Source organism: Lagopus muta, chromosome 13 (assembly GCF_023343835.1).
Source record: "Lagopus muta isolate bLagMut1 chromosome 13, bLagMut1 primary, whole genome shotgun sequence".
Taxonomy (NCBI): Eukaryota; Metazoa; Chordata; class Aves; order Galliformes; family Phasianidae; genus Lagopus; species Lagopus muta.
Window position 1 is genome coordinate 14,231,266 of NC_064445.1, and position 13,821 is coordinate 14,245,086.

General features: G+C 41.8%; 1 long non-coding RNA gene across 5 annotated transcripts in view; it reads left to right on the forward strand.

Moving 5' to 3' along the window:
* LOC125699716 (uncharacterized) overlaps nucleotides 1-13,821 on the forward strand; it is an 81,946-nt gene that overhangs the window by 129 nt on the left and 67,996 nt on the right. For 4 of the 5 annotated variants that reach the window (XR_007379664.1, XR_007379662.1, XR_007379661.1 and 1 more), the window contains exons 1-2: nucleotides 21-246; nucleotides 389-485. This is a non-coding gene — a long non-coding RNA (uncharacterized LOC125699716). Of the gene's footprint in view, nucleotides 1-20; nucleotides 247-388; nucleotides 486-13,821 lie in introns of those variants that run through there. The other variant, XR_007379665.1, reaches the window with a different exon arrangement.

Genomic DNA, 13,821 nt, shown 5'->3' on the forward strand with positions numbered 1-13,821 from the left:
TAGTTGCAGTGCATCTTGAAGCACAGTCATTAATTGGTCTTAAAATTAATGTACTGCTATGTAGAGAGATTTTAACATATTATTAAACAGAACTAATTTTAATGAGTTCTCTGCATAATCCAACATAACTTGTTGTATGCTAATATTCAGTTTGCAAGATTCCAGGTTTTCATAGGTATTCATGGCTGATGGTGTTGTATTATTTTAGTGCTTTGTCTATAATTACTACTGCTGTCCATAAAGCAGGTAAATTCATCTTATTTCATAGATGAAGAACCAAGATGCATCCAAAATGCTGCTTCTCAACTTCTGCTTAGCTGTCACTCAGCCTCAAAGACAGTCATGTCTTATCATTGACTCACGTCTTTGTTTTAATTTTCTTTTCCAGGTTTAAGAGTTCTACCTCAGTCCAGAGAGATTCTGTCTTCATGGAACTGAGACAGGGAGATTCCTGCTTCTTTCTCAGTTAACTAAGGATTCATAAGGTAGGCATCCTTCTGTTTGTGACTTCTGGTGTACTTTTGACATATGCCCAACGCACAGTAAGTGAAGATTTTCTCTTTCAAAATTCATGCTTGACTTGTCTTGCTCCTTGTGTACTGTATAGGCAGTACAGGGGAAAAAATGGCATTCAGACTCTTGTACCAAGACCTGATGGCATGAGGTTGCAATACTCGCTTTTAGCTACAAATTCATTTGTGTTTCTGCTTATAGGGAACTGCTTGGAGTCAAAAGAGAGTTTTTGAAATTGTAATGTATTTCTTAGGAGAAATGTTCAGCCACAGGTACATATGTGCACCTTCAATTTGTTATAGGCATTCACCTGCTGAGATTGGCAGGGGAAAAAATGGTTCTTGATTAATTGATATAGTTGGAAACGTGAGTGGTGAGGTGACTTAATGGGTTATGGACATATGTTCAATTCATGGTGTACTTCTGAACTTTTAGCACACTGTTAAGATCTTCACCTGAAAGGCATATAGTCGTATAACTTTTTTTTTGCTGGTTAGCCATATGATATTTTACATTGTGTTGTTTATCCTAACTCTGCTGCAATAAGATCTATAATGGCATAAAACTATTTCCTTACTCAGTTTTTTTAAGTTCTTCCTGTGTGTATGCATTTTTAAGCTTTACTCCTTTGACGCTGGAATTGTTTCCTCCATTTGTGTGTGTGTGTGTATTTATTTATTTTGTATGTGCATGTGTTTTCCCCTGATCTGAAAATGCAGAAGAAGCAGCGAAGGAGATTTGCTGCAAAAGCTGTGCAAATATTCAAATAAATCAGCCAGCTTCCTTAGCAAATACGCTCTTGGTATTATGCATCCCTTTTAACATTTCACACACAAACATTTTTTTTTTCCCCTAAAACTCCTTCCTATGACATTCTAGAAGGTTTTTCAGAGAACAAGCCTACTGCTGTTGAAATGTGGTATGGTACTTATTTGAGAACACGCTCCTAAGGAAGGGCATATCCAGGCACTGCAGTGTGTTTGAGATAAGAATGAAGCTCCGTGTCTTTGGTAAACAAAACCCAAGCTTAGTTTGAATAAATGCCATGTGCAGCTTCTTTAAGGAACCACTAATTATACACTATTAGAAAATAGGGATGGGATGGGTAATCTGCTGCTGCTCCATCTTCTGCAGTGTGCGTTGTGTTTGCAGCTCTTGGAATCCCTCTTTCAGCTATTTTCAGTGCTTTACATTAATGGGATTATCTACTCTTCCAGTTGGTTTACTTGAGAAAAAAATAGTTCTGACTTGTATTTTATTTCATTAAGTTCCTGAGAAAACGCTTTATTTTACAGTGATTTAAATAGTTGCCATTAAATTGGGCTTGTATTTGGCTGCATTTTCACTATCCATAGGGATTGGAGTGCCTCTTCTCCAGGGTGGAGCTTGGCTTGAGAGTCTGAGCAGAGCCATAAAGGGAAATGGGCTCAATGAACAGTTTTTGTTTTGTTACCTTCACGGATAGAATTAGACGTGTAAAGCTAAATCCCCCTGTGGAATTAAGCAGTTTGGGAAAGAAAGACCTGAGAGAATGGCGCAGTACCCTTGGTTACAGACTATGTAACAGCAGGGACAGTTTGTTTTCTAGTTTGTAGAAGATTTTGTCTGTTTTTCTCACTGTATGTCCTTCTCTTAAAAAAACTTATTTTCTTCTAAGTACTTAGTGGTCTCAGGAGCAGGAGGATGTGAAGAATAAAGTGCAGGTGCACAGGACTGAGACAACAGGCTGCTGGCTGCTGCCTAGACCTGTGCAGGTCACAAAGAAGTCTCTGCTTCCCAGTCGCTAAGTCAGAGAGAATTGTTTTCCATCTTTCTCTTTTGGAATTTATGGACAAAAAAGATTTTGTTCACATGGTGTCTTTCACAGTTAACGTATCTCTTCTTCCATTGATTACATGGCCCTGTCTTTATGAATGACAAGCATGTTTTTGGAGGAGGTATTTCACAGAGCATGCAAGTATCACAACAAAATTGCGGCAGCTTTCTCAGTACTTCTTCATTGGTCATTCAAGCTTCAAGTAGTTGACGACTGTGAACAAATTAGGTATTTCTGTGTTTTGCTCTTCATTACTGATTATTAATACATACATACATAAATATAGTCTATTATGGAGAATTTGTGCTTTTTACAGAAATCCTGGTGACCAGTGGATGCCAACAGGTGCTTTGTGATTCCTATAGCTTTTGAATTGGTTCGTGAATATTAGACCAGGAGTAGGATTGCTGACCTTTATGGGATGATATACTTGGGATATTTTGGGGATTTGCTGAATATCTGTGAAGTTTGGAACATGTGAGGGTGAGAGAGTTGCAGCATTAGCCCAAATAAGTGAGCTTATTCATCATCAGCACCCATGTTGTCAGAACTTGAATAAATGTCAGTAGGTGCCTGTAGGGGAGCTGTTAGGGCTTGAACTGGTGATTGAGCATCTGGTGAAGGGCTGTGGCTGCCCAGGGAGCGTAGACAAATTGTTTGCACCTGTGCTTCCTAAGTGACCAGAAGGGGGGACCGAGGGTGCAACCACTCTGGGCTCACATAAGGGCCAGCCATGGACGGGAGAGTGTCTCTTGGAGCTAGGCTCCTTGAGGAGGAGTGCTGTTTAGTTGGAATTCCCTTCACCAGCTGGGTGATGTCAGCTTTTCTTTCTATATATGACTATTGGCCTACCTGCAAAAACTTTGCCTGGTGTCACCAGGGGAAGCAATTTTTCTTCCTTGTGAGCAGAACAGAGCCTTAACGTGTTTATTGAAATGCATCGCTTTTAGCATGTTGAGCTTTTTGTTGTGCACACTGTTCTTCTCAGATGTGACTCTGAGTATCTTATTGGAAATACGGAAGGGAGTTAGAGAAAGGGTCCAGCTCTTAGGTATTCATTGTAAATGCAACTGAGAATTGCACTGACAGTTAGCATCTCACTTTTTGACTCTTTCTATCTGTAGCCCCGTTCAACAAGAGAATGAATTTAACTGTGCAGCTCTCCTTTCCCTTGCTGCATGTTGGTGGAAGGGCTGTTCATACAGTACCAAGCCTCACTGCTCCCTTTGCCCCTCTCTCCCTGCTCCTGCCTCACGCTCTGGATTCTCAGGCAATGTGGAAGACACTGATAATGGACTCACCAATCTGTCTGCCTGATGTGATTTTCATACAGCTCTCCCCCTGCAGCTTGTCTGACCACTCTGAGAATTAGCTGACCTGAGCAGAAAGTAAAGGGCAGCTAATTCCCTCTTTCTGACTTGTTAGAGAGCACACTTACACCAGCTATCCATGCCCATTTTGAGGGGCAGGGTGGCAAACGGTAGTGCATACATTGTTATGCAGGAGTACAAGGTGGCAGAAGGCCAGGCAAGCTTGCTACAATTAATCTCTTCAGGGAAGATGCAATCCGGAATGTTCATGTACTCTCCTCCGTTTGCTGATTCATGGCTGGAATAACTATCAGCCTTTTTTTTCCCTTTTTTTCTGGCTGGAGGTAATAATGAGAAAGAAACTGGCATTATTGGGAAAGGAAATGGAGCCAGATTGAATCAACAATATAAGACTCAAACCCTAATGTTTGCAAGGGAAAGTATTTGGCTCTGATTTCCACTTATTGTTTGTCCTACTTGGAATGTGTAAATGAAGATTATCACTGATTTATTTTTGGTGATTGAGTGCATCCCCACGTTTTAGTATCTAAAGCTATGTGCTTGAGACGAGCAGTTGGGTGTCTGTTACGTGCTGGAGTGGGGCACCACAGAGAACCTGTGCTGTCCTGCTCCCTCCTTCTGCGTCTGCACCTCTGGTGACACAGCAGTGGCAGGGTGTGAGGAAGCTGTTTCTGAAATTGTTAAACACGGTGCTGCCTTGAAGGTACTTCGCATCTGCTCAGGTGCCCACTTGACTTTATGAGCATGTAATGAACTATTATTTAACCAAAGAAAAAGAAGTCTCATTTGCTTTATGTTCTTAAGGATTCAGAAGAGTGTTTAGCGCTATTATTACTAGTACAGTGCCATTCAGTTCTGAGGGAGTTGGGTAAAACCATCTGCATTGGTTTCAGTCAGTGTAGTAGACTAAAGTGATGAATCCAACAAGGCCTGCCCAGCAAAGCTAGCACTGAACTAATATATTCTTTTCTCTCCCTTAAGAATTGTTTCCATTGATGTATAATCTCTGCAGAACAGGAAGCTCTTAAATCTTCAGACAGTGGATAATAGATGCAAATTTGTGACCGTCATGTGAAGTGAACTAATAAGCTTGGCTGATCAGGAAACACGACAAGTGTGACGCTTTATCAGGCAGTAAAAGCTGATTAGTTTGTGCGTGTCTAGCTGTCCATATGCCTCGTTATTGGAAAGGCTTTAGATAGTAGTAATAATTGGAATGGATGTTGCTTCATTTCCTTCGACGTAGAAAAGGGAAGAAAGAAAAAAGAAAGTGAATGCAAAGCATTGATTTTTTTTTTTCACCCTTGGAGTGAAACAGATTGAGAAGAGTAATCCTGGAGGAGTCACACTGACTGGGTCTTTGGCTGCAACTGTAAGTTGAGTGACAACAGCCGTTTCAGCATGTTGCAGTTTGTGGTGGATCTGAGAGGAGAAGCTGGAGGAGGTGGCCCTGTTGCAGAAGTCCCCCTGTGGGTTGGCTGTGGTAGGTGAATGGGTCAAGTGAGTCGATGGCAGCATCAACCATCAGGAGGAGAAAAAAAGCACAGTCTCACTGATGTTATCTGCAGATAAATACAGAGCCAGAAATAAGTTATTTTAATAGCAAACATCTCTACCAGTTCATGCTGCTTGTCATTAAGCCTGGAGTGGAGTCTTTTCTATGCCATCAAGTATCACTCAGGTCCAGTCAAGGCTGTGCTGTCCTTGTCCATCATGGGCTGACTGAAGTTGTTGCTACTTGTATGTTTGTCATCCAGTTTTTTTTGTCTGTGGAGGAATGTTTAAGGCAGTAAATAAAATGATCTCAAGCCGCTGAATGATGTGTATGATCCCACAAGGTTTTAGCCATAAAAAAAGACTCTTGAAGTTCTAAAAATCTGTGTTAGGCATTGGAGAAGGAAGTATAGTTGTAGCAGGACTGGGGCACTCAGAGGGACAGGAAATAGCTTTGGAGAATCTCCTAGCATCAGCTAGCAGGAGAATGAAAAGCAGCTCTATGTATACAGCAATTTGGGTTAGGAAATCTCAGGTGAAGCTCAGTCAGAGGTCACAGATGTCTGCCTGTGTTAATTTAATTATTACTTTTTTCAGGCTGTTACAGATCAGTATGAGCCTTGCAGGTGATATAGGCTAAAGATAAAATTTTCATGTAGGTTTCAACCAGGAGTCTTTGAAGGATGTGACTCTCCTTGAGCTGATCCAATAATGCCAGTGTGAGAAGCAGAGAAATAGAGGCTTGGTGTGACTAAGGCAGCAACTCTTGCATTTCATTTTTGGACAACTTTTAATTTTGCTATCTCTTCTGACTGGCGTGAGGTAGGGACTACTGAATTCCACTGTGTTGTTCAATAGAAAACACAGCCTAGTTCAGAGGTGGAAGCTTGTTTTGTTGTGTGGACTTGCAGGAACATGCAGAAGGGTGCAAGAAGAATCTGGATTCCAAAGTGAGTGTCTCTACTTGTTGAATGGAGCAGAAAGCCATTTTAACCTTGGTGATTTTGCCACCCACGTGAAAGTTTTCTTGCTGCACAGGTAGGATCCTGGTCAGCTCTATGAAAATTCATTAAGTACTTGCTTGGGCCATGTCCCAAATTAAAGTGATGATGCTTTAAAACCTGTTCTATAATCATGGAGTATTCTTAGAAATGCTTCTTTTTCAGAAATCAGCTTTGGCTGATTCTGCGTATTCTTCCTCTGAGCCCCTGTGACACTAAAGTCAATAATGCACTCACCCCAAAGTGCGTTTCTGCACCTGCCACCTATGTGCAATTTAGACATCTTTCACTTGTAATAATAGATATGATTTTAATGTGAGAACAGCCCTTCTCCTTCTGAGGCAAGCTGAGAAATGTTGCATCGCAGATGAGGCTGGCTCATCAGTGTTACACAGTGCAAGTTCACCACTGCCCCAAGGCCCTGTAGTGAATGGAGACAAATTGGTTACCCAGCACTGCCTTTCCTTTTGTTCAAAACAGTGCATTATCCAAGGAGCTGCGCTGAGGGCCTAGGGCTATGCCCTGATCACCCATTTAGTCCCCTGTATGTACTCTTGATTCTGTTGGATCTTCCTCCTGCAGCTTTGACTTTGGCTGCTGGAGTGCAGAAATGCTTGCCGACATCTTGGATGGAGTAATGAATCTGTTGTGTTTCTCAGAAAACCTTTATTTTTTAAATCCAGTGTTTGAAATGTCATGAGTTCACAGCTCTAGCTAGTTCTTGTTCCCTTTATATCCAACAGAAAGGGAGGAGTGGCAGCTCTTTCTATTGAAGTGCATCTTTAGTCATTCTGTCTCTCATTGCAAGTCTTCACTGCTTCTCAGTAATTCTTAGAAATACTGTCAGCAAGGACATCAGAAAGCCACTTAGTTTGCTCGAGGGGCTCTGTTTTTCTGGGTTTGATTACTAGTTCAATACGTACTTCACTAAATCAGATCACTTGATTGTACAGATATCAGATGAAAAAAAAACCCTTGTATACTTCAGCAGCAAAGATGCATTTGGACTAGAATTTCAAATGTGTTCAGCACTTACCTAAGGACGTGTTCTTTCTGTTTGTCAATATTAGTACACCTTTTCCTCATTAACATTAAGATCTTTTGTTGAAAAAAATGACACTTTCAGTTTAGCTTTCTGACAAAAATGCTGAGGTCATAAAGAGAAAATTATCAAAGATTGTTAAAAATGTTCAGGGAAGATTTAAGAGTTGTGCTGCTAAAGGCCCGTATGGCTCTCTTTGTTTTTTTTTTTCTTACATTATTTTTACTCAACAGCTCTTGCTGAGACCTTTGTTGATTTGAAGTGGTCACACCACATATTCTAGGAAGATGGGTGGATGTAAAGATGTGGTAGCAGTATTCTTAGGGCAAATACAGAAATCTGGAGAGAAAACTCTCTAACTGAAGTTAGAGATGTGGTCTTAGAAGGCGGCGTTCCTTCATTCCTCACGATATGTACTGGGTGACTTGATTAATCAAGCATGCGCTCTCAGAGTTCAAGTTCTACATTTAAACGATTAAGACATACATATGCAATACATTGGCATCCATATTCATTCTTTTCCAAGAACTCATTAATATATGGTAATGTTCTTCTGGGCACGTGTGGTGGTGGCCTATGGTGGTCTCAGATCACTTAATTCCTCCACGTTTTTCCATTATCAGCTTCATCGTGGTGACTAGCTGTTTTTCCCCAATCTGGCAAATTTCCATTGCTCGTTATAGCATAACATGCAACTTTCTATCTTAATGCACTGTAACCCAAAATGGTATACGTGAAATTCAAGGAAAAAATCCTTGCTCCTGGTAGATGCAAAGATGAAAGTAGTCTGCTGTGACTCCAGTGCTCCTGTGAAGCAGGATAGTTGAGAAGAACAAGGCTGTACACACACCAAGTGAAACTAAACTGGGAAGTTTTAGGCACTGCACTCATTGATTCTTTTTGCTAAACTAATATGTTGGTTCTTTAATATACTGATCCTGATTGTTAAGCCAGCCTATATCAGTACACAAGCCAGTGTTACGCAGGGTGACCCAAAAGTACTGATGGTATCTCACTTGTTATTTACCAAAGGCCACATTTCCTTTGGAAGTCTATTTTATTTGTGCTGTTAATCTCTAAGTCATTGATATTCCACTTGACAGAATATTGAAATACTCCATTATAATCAAACGGTTTAAAACACATTTGATCAAATAGCAGTTTAAATTTCAGGAAAGAAAAGTAATAAATATGTGAAACAATTGCAGGGGTCTGAACAACAAGGAGGTGTATGCATGGGTCTGGTGCCAGCTGACAAGTAGGATGGTACTGGATTGATGGCCTCTGGGAACTACTCAAAGCCATGCACTTCACAGTCCTTCTTTAATTGCTTGTTTATCTTTTACTTTTGTTTAGCTGCAGATTTTCTACGTGCTTGTCGTGCTTGTCATTGCCATCACTCAGTGTGTTGGGTTTGTATACCTCCATTTCAGGTATACAAATCTGAACCATTATGCACGTAACCTCTTTGTATTGCACAGGTACTCAGGTTTTCAAAAATCCTTGAATTGTTTAAAGTATGAATTTCTTTGCAACTTCACCTCGAAATTAGCATGTATATTTTTCTCTTATGTTTTGCACAAAGGCTGTTTCCTTGTTTCTAGGCGTAACCTCAGTTTTGCATTGCAAACTGAGATATCACAGCTTTTTCTCTTACATCAGACCTGAGGTAGCTGTGTCACCCTGCAGAGAAGGAATTAGTGCCTTCTGCATTATTGCCCCATTTGTGAATCCAGCGATGTGAGCTCAAATTCTTCTCTGGGGGGTATGGGTAGGCTTACATGGGAGGGCTGGCCTTGGACTGAAAAGACAAATGCTTCTGCAGGCAGAACAGAAGAAATGGTGCATGGTAAACATGACATTTTCTGGCACCATTTTCCTTAAGGCTTCTTCTGGAGGTTCACTTTGGCTTTCTGTTCCTCATGCTGGTGGAATAACAACACAAAACTGCACACCCTGCTGAGAGAGTGTTTCCCAGTGTGTTTATTTGTTCATGAAGCTTTTGGCACAATGCAGGGTTCTCTGGAGAGGAAGCAAAATGAGAAGTTGCATTTGGAGTAAGAAAAAACACTAGTAGGTGTGAATGCGTGGGGTTAATTATGGAAAAGAACTGGTTGGGTGTGATATATGCTAAAAAGCAAGGACTGAAAATAGAACGGACCTAAATTTAGAAAGGAGTCATAAAATGAACTATTTACAAAGAACCAAGGTGGCTCGAAGTAGCAGTAACTTAGGACAGTTTTCTTCTCTAGATGACTGAGGTAAATTTGACTCATGCATGAAAAGTGACTGAAAATGCTTTGAATGGAATGAAAATGGCAGCTTGAATGAATAACACTAGAGATTTTCTGATCTTGTTCGTAGTGGTTTATTCTACTGCATTGTGTTGAAGATCTTTGGGGTAATTAAAAGAATAAAAATGAAGAATGAATAATCAGTTGGGTGTGAACATCGCACTGAGTTTGGATGTGGTTCACCTAGACTCCCTAGGGGTGGGTTTGAGAAGGTAAGTTGGAAGAGCTTTTAATTCTGCCTTATGTTTTAGCTTTCTTTGAAAAATGAAATAACGCTTTGGGTTATTGCATCTCAATCCTTTCAAACTGCATCTCAGCTCTCCAAGGATCTAAAACATACAGTGGGTGTGGAAGTCTCTGGCGTTTGGGGGGGAATCCTTCTGAAGACCCCGGACAATGCTTCACCCCCAGTAAAGTACATGAGTGAGGTGCTAATCTAAAGCTGTTGTTAAAAATGGATGTTTTTGTTGCTGGAAGTTCCTGCAGTTGAGGGCAGCGCTGAGGATTTTAGTCAGTCTCCCTATAGAGTCTCCAAAATCCATTAGATGCAGAAAATGTCATGATTTTGGAGGTTTCAACTACAAGTGTAAAAATGTCCTTTGACAAAATAAAGTGAGTCCCATGGCCCATAAGGGCTTACAGACTGCAATGAGTGCCAAGTGATAGCTTTCATGTGTATACTTCTCATTTGAACCTGATTTTCCAAAATGTCCCTTGTTTCAGCTGAAAAATTTCTTTAGTCTCTAAGTTGTCCTTGACTCAATAGTGACATTTTTGAATCAGATAAAACTCAAATCTAGAGGAGGGCACTTACAGTTTTCTAAATATTTAACCTCCCCTTTCAGATTTCATGTTCTCAGTTTAGGCCATTTGTCGCTGATCATTTATTTTATCCTCATTTCTGTATCATAAAGTTCAAGGCATGCACGGGGAAAAAAGGGAGTCCCAGAATGGCACTGAATGGTGCGTTTATTACAGACCATCACTGCAGTTGTTTAAGTCATTGTATTTTAGGGAGCAATGATCAGGCACTTTTATCACCCTCTTTCCTTATACAGAAATGTACCCTGCAGGGATGCCGTCTGTCATGTGCTATTGGATTGTGCATAAAGATTCCCTCTGACCGCCTTACCCAGGGAGGTGCACTGCTTGCCCTTGGGTCTCTCAGTGGGGATAAGATGCAGTGAAAAGGCTGGCACTTCTCTGCCCACCTTGGGTCAGTGGAGGGTGCTTGAGCCAGTTGTCACAAAAGGATGAATCACAGATCACAGAATCACAGAATCACCTGGGTTGGAAGGGACCCCAAGGATCATGTAGTTCCAACCCCCCTGCCTAGCAGGGCCACCAAACATACACATTCAGATCAGGTTGCCCAGGACCCCGTCCAACCTGGCCTTAAACACGTCCAAGGACAGGGCATCCACAGCCTCCCTGGGCAGCCCGTTCCAGGGCCTAACCACTCTCCTAGTAAAGAACTTCCCCCTAACATCCAGCCTAAATCTTCCCTCCTTCAACTTGGATCCATTTCCCCTAGTCCTGCTGTTGTCAGCCCTTTTGAAGAGTTTACTCCCCTCCTGGGTGTAGGTTCCCTTCAGGTATTGATAGGCTGCAATGAGGTCACCCCGCAGCCTTCTCTTCTCCAGGCTGAACAAGCCCAACTCCCTCAGCCTGTCCTCATAGGGGAGGTGCTCCAGCCCCCTGATCATCTTAGTTGCCCTCCTCTGGACCCTTTCCAAAATCTCAATGTCTTGGATGTCTTTGTAATTTGGGGATGGGCTCCCTCGTCTGGTCCCAGGGTTCCAGATTCAGTAAGAGGTTTCTTTGGATGTGAGGTGTGTTTTCTGAATAGTAATGGATGAAGAAGGGAAGTCTGTAAGGGACTGTTGCAGACCACCTTGAGAGCTTATTTCAGGGATGCTGAATCATGTTGTGTTACTTCAAACTAGAAGTAATTTTAGAGCAGCAGCATATCATAGAAGAGCATATCATAGCAGACAGTAGCCCCCTGGCTGCAGTGCATGGGGTGAGTGTTAGGAAAACTGCTCACACCTGAGATCTCCCTGGCATTGAAAAGTGTGGAAATGAGCAGTGTAGCAACAGCAAGAAGGCATCTTGCAGAGCACTCAAGAACAGGGCTATTTGCTGCTTGCAAAAGGAGCAGACAGCATAATGAGGTGGGTGGCAGCAGGGGCTGCAGCAGCTGCCTGGGGATCCTGGGCACATGTGGAGCAGTGGCACAGGGATGGTAATATGGTCCCATGGTGCCACGCTCCTGCCTTGTGCCGCTGTTGCTGCAGGCTGATGTTGTCCTGGGCAGGTTGGAAAAACGGGATCTGAGGGGAGAAAAAGAAATAGAGAATGTCAGCACTTAGCACCCTGGTCACTGCTGCAGGGTGCGTAGCAAAACACTTTGCAGGGTTACTGGCAGGCCTCTGTCTCAGTCTGAGAGCTGGAGGGGAAAGTTTGCTGCTGTTCAGCTTTCCTCTGAGAATCTTACATGCTTAGCAAGAGTGAGTGCTGCGAATGTGTCCCGCTCTTCTCCTGGGGGGAAGGCGAGCCCTGTGAGCATTACAGTTGCTTGCTCAAGGTCAATGTGAAGTAAAACTGAAATCTCAGTTCCTTAATTGTTGTTGCATCTCTGGGAATTTGCTACATGCACTAAGAGCTTGCTTTTATGAGTCGGTCATGATAATGGAATAGATGCTCAATGCGAAGAAAATAATTAACATTTAAAGCAAATCATGTCACTCTGATTTATACATGAGAATCTGACTGCAAAAATGTGTTTAAAAAAAAAAAATTCCTAACCTTTCATCAAATGACACAGTGTGATTTATAATTAGATAATAGCCGTTGTCTCCTGGGGGTACTGACAACCTGAGATGATTTTCACCAGATTATTGTGGGATCAATATTAGCTGAATAATTAAAATTCAATACCACTATGTCTCTATCGATAACGCTGTAGGAATGATGTATGACAGATTTAATTGAATCTGTCAGGCAGCGTGGCTACATGCATAGATCACGGGGATATTTTTAGTGTTTTGTGTTTCATTTTTTGCTTATACTTACTTTGTACCTTTAACATTCATGGTTACTTCTAAGAAGTAAGGCTGCGTGCTCAGGGGGCACTGGGAAACTGCAAACAGTGACCCTGAGTTTATGCTGAACTTTTAGTCTAAATGTTAAGAGTCATAATGCAGACTTGTAATTAATTGAGAGTACCTGCTAAAATACAAAAGGGTGACACAGTGGAGGAAACAAATTATTATTTTTCTTTTCTTTTTCATAGTGGCTGGTTTGTTAACTCCTTCATTACTCGCCCAGCAGTAGCTAGGCAGCTTGTATCTCATTCAGCTACCTCAGAAATTGAAGGTATGGAATAATGAAGGTTGGTGGAAGGCTACGTGCATTCACTGAGCATCCAGGGTTAATGCTTTTCGAGGAGTGGGTTGCACTGTATATTTTCTTGTTGCATGAAGTAGGAATGGCTGTGTTTTGATCCTGTCCAGCCAAGATAAATGCTGTGTTCCTTGTATTTGAACAGTCTGTCCAGTCAGTACTTGCTGAATAGCTGGCCATGACTTGGGATGAAGAGTGAAGCACTTTTTCATGCTGTAATGCCAAGAGACACTGGGGAATGGAGAGGTAACATCTCCACAAATTGGTCGTCATTTCCTTGGATAAAGGCGTGCTTGCTTTGTTGCTTATTGTGTTCTGATAAACTGCACTGTGCTGTGAATTTGAGCACCAGGTTTAAATATTTAGCGGTGCGATGGCCCACAGCAGCGCTGCCACAAAGAAGCTCCTGCTGAGGTTGGCACACTGCTCAGTGCATGACACTGTGATTAACATTTACGTAAAGAATGGGCTATCTTCCCCTATGAAAAAGGGGAAGAAAAGTAAGTTCAGGTGTCCTTAAGTATTTATAATTTTCCCACTGATTGTCATCAGTTGCAGTATTAGATTTCGTTGTTGGTCTTGCTGATATTTATGCGGTTCATTTCTGTTCATCTGTTCTACCTGGTGGCATGCATCTGGATGAGATTTGGCTCTTGCTCCCTCCCACCAGCAGTGATGTGGGCTCACACTCTGTGCCCTAGGCTGATGCAGTTACCCATGCCGAGCTCCTGCACTGTCTGCTTTCCATCCTCAAGCTCACATTTCCCTCTTTTATAAAATGTTTTCTTTTCTAAATTTGTTTTCTGCATTGAGACCATTGTACTTACAGTAAATCTTTCTCCTGCCAACTTGAGAACTGAAGATTTAGTTTATAAATTAAAGCTGATGTTTTCACGAGGCACTAAATGTTGAGACTTCAGGGAAA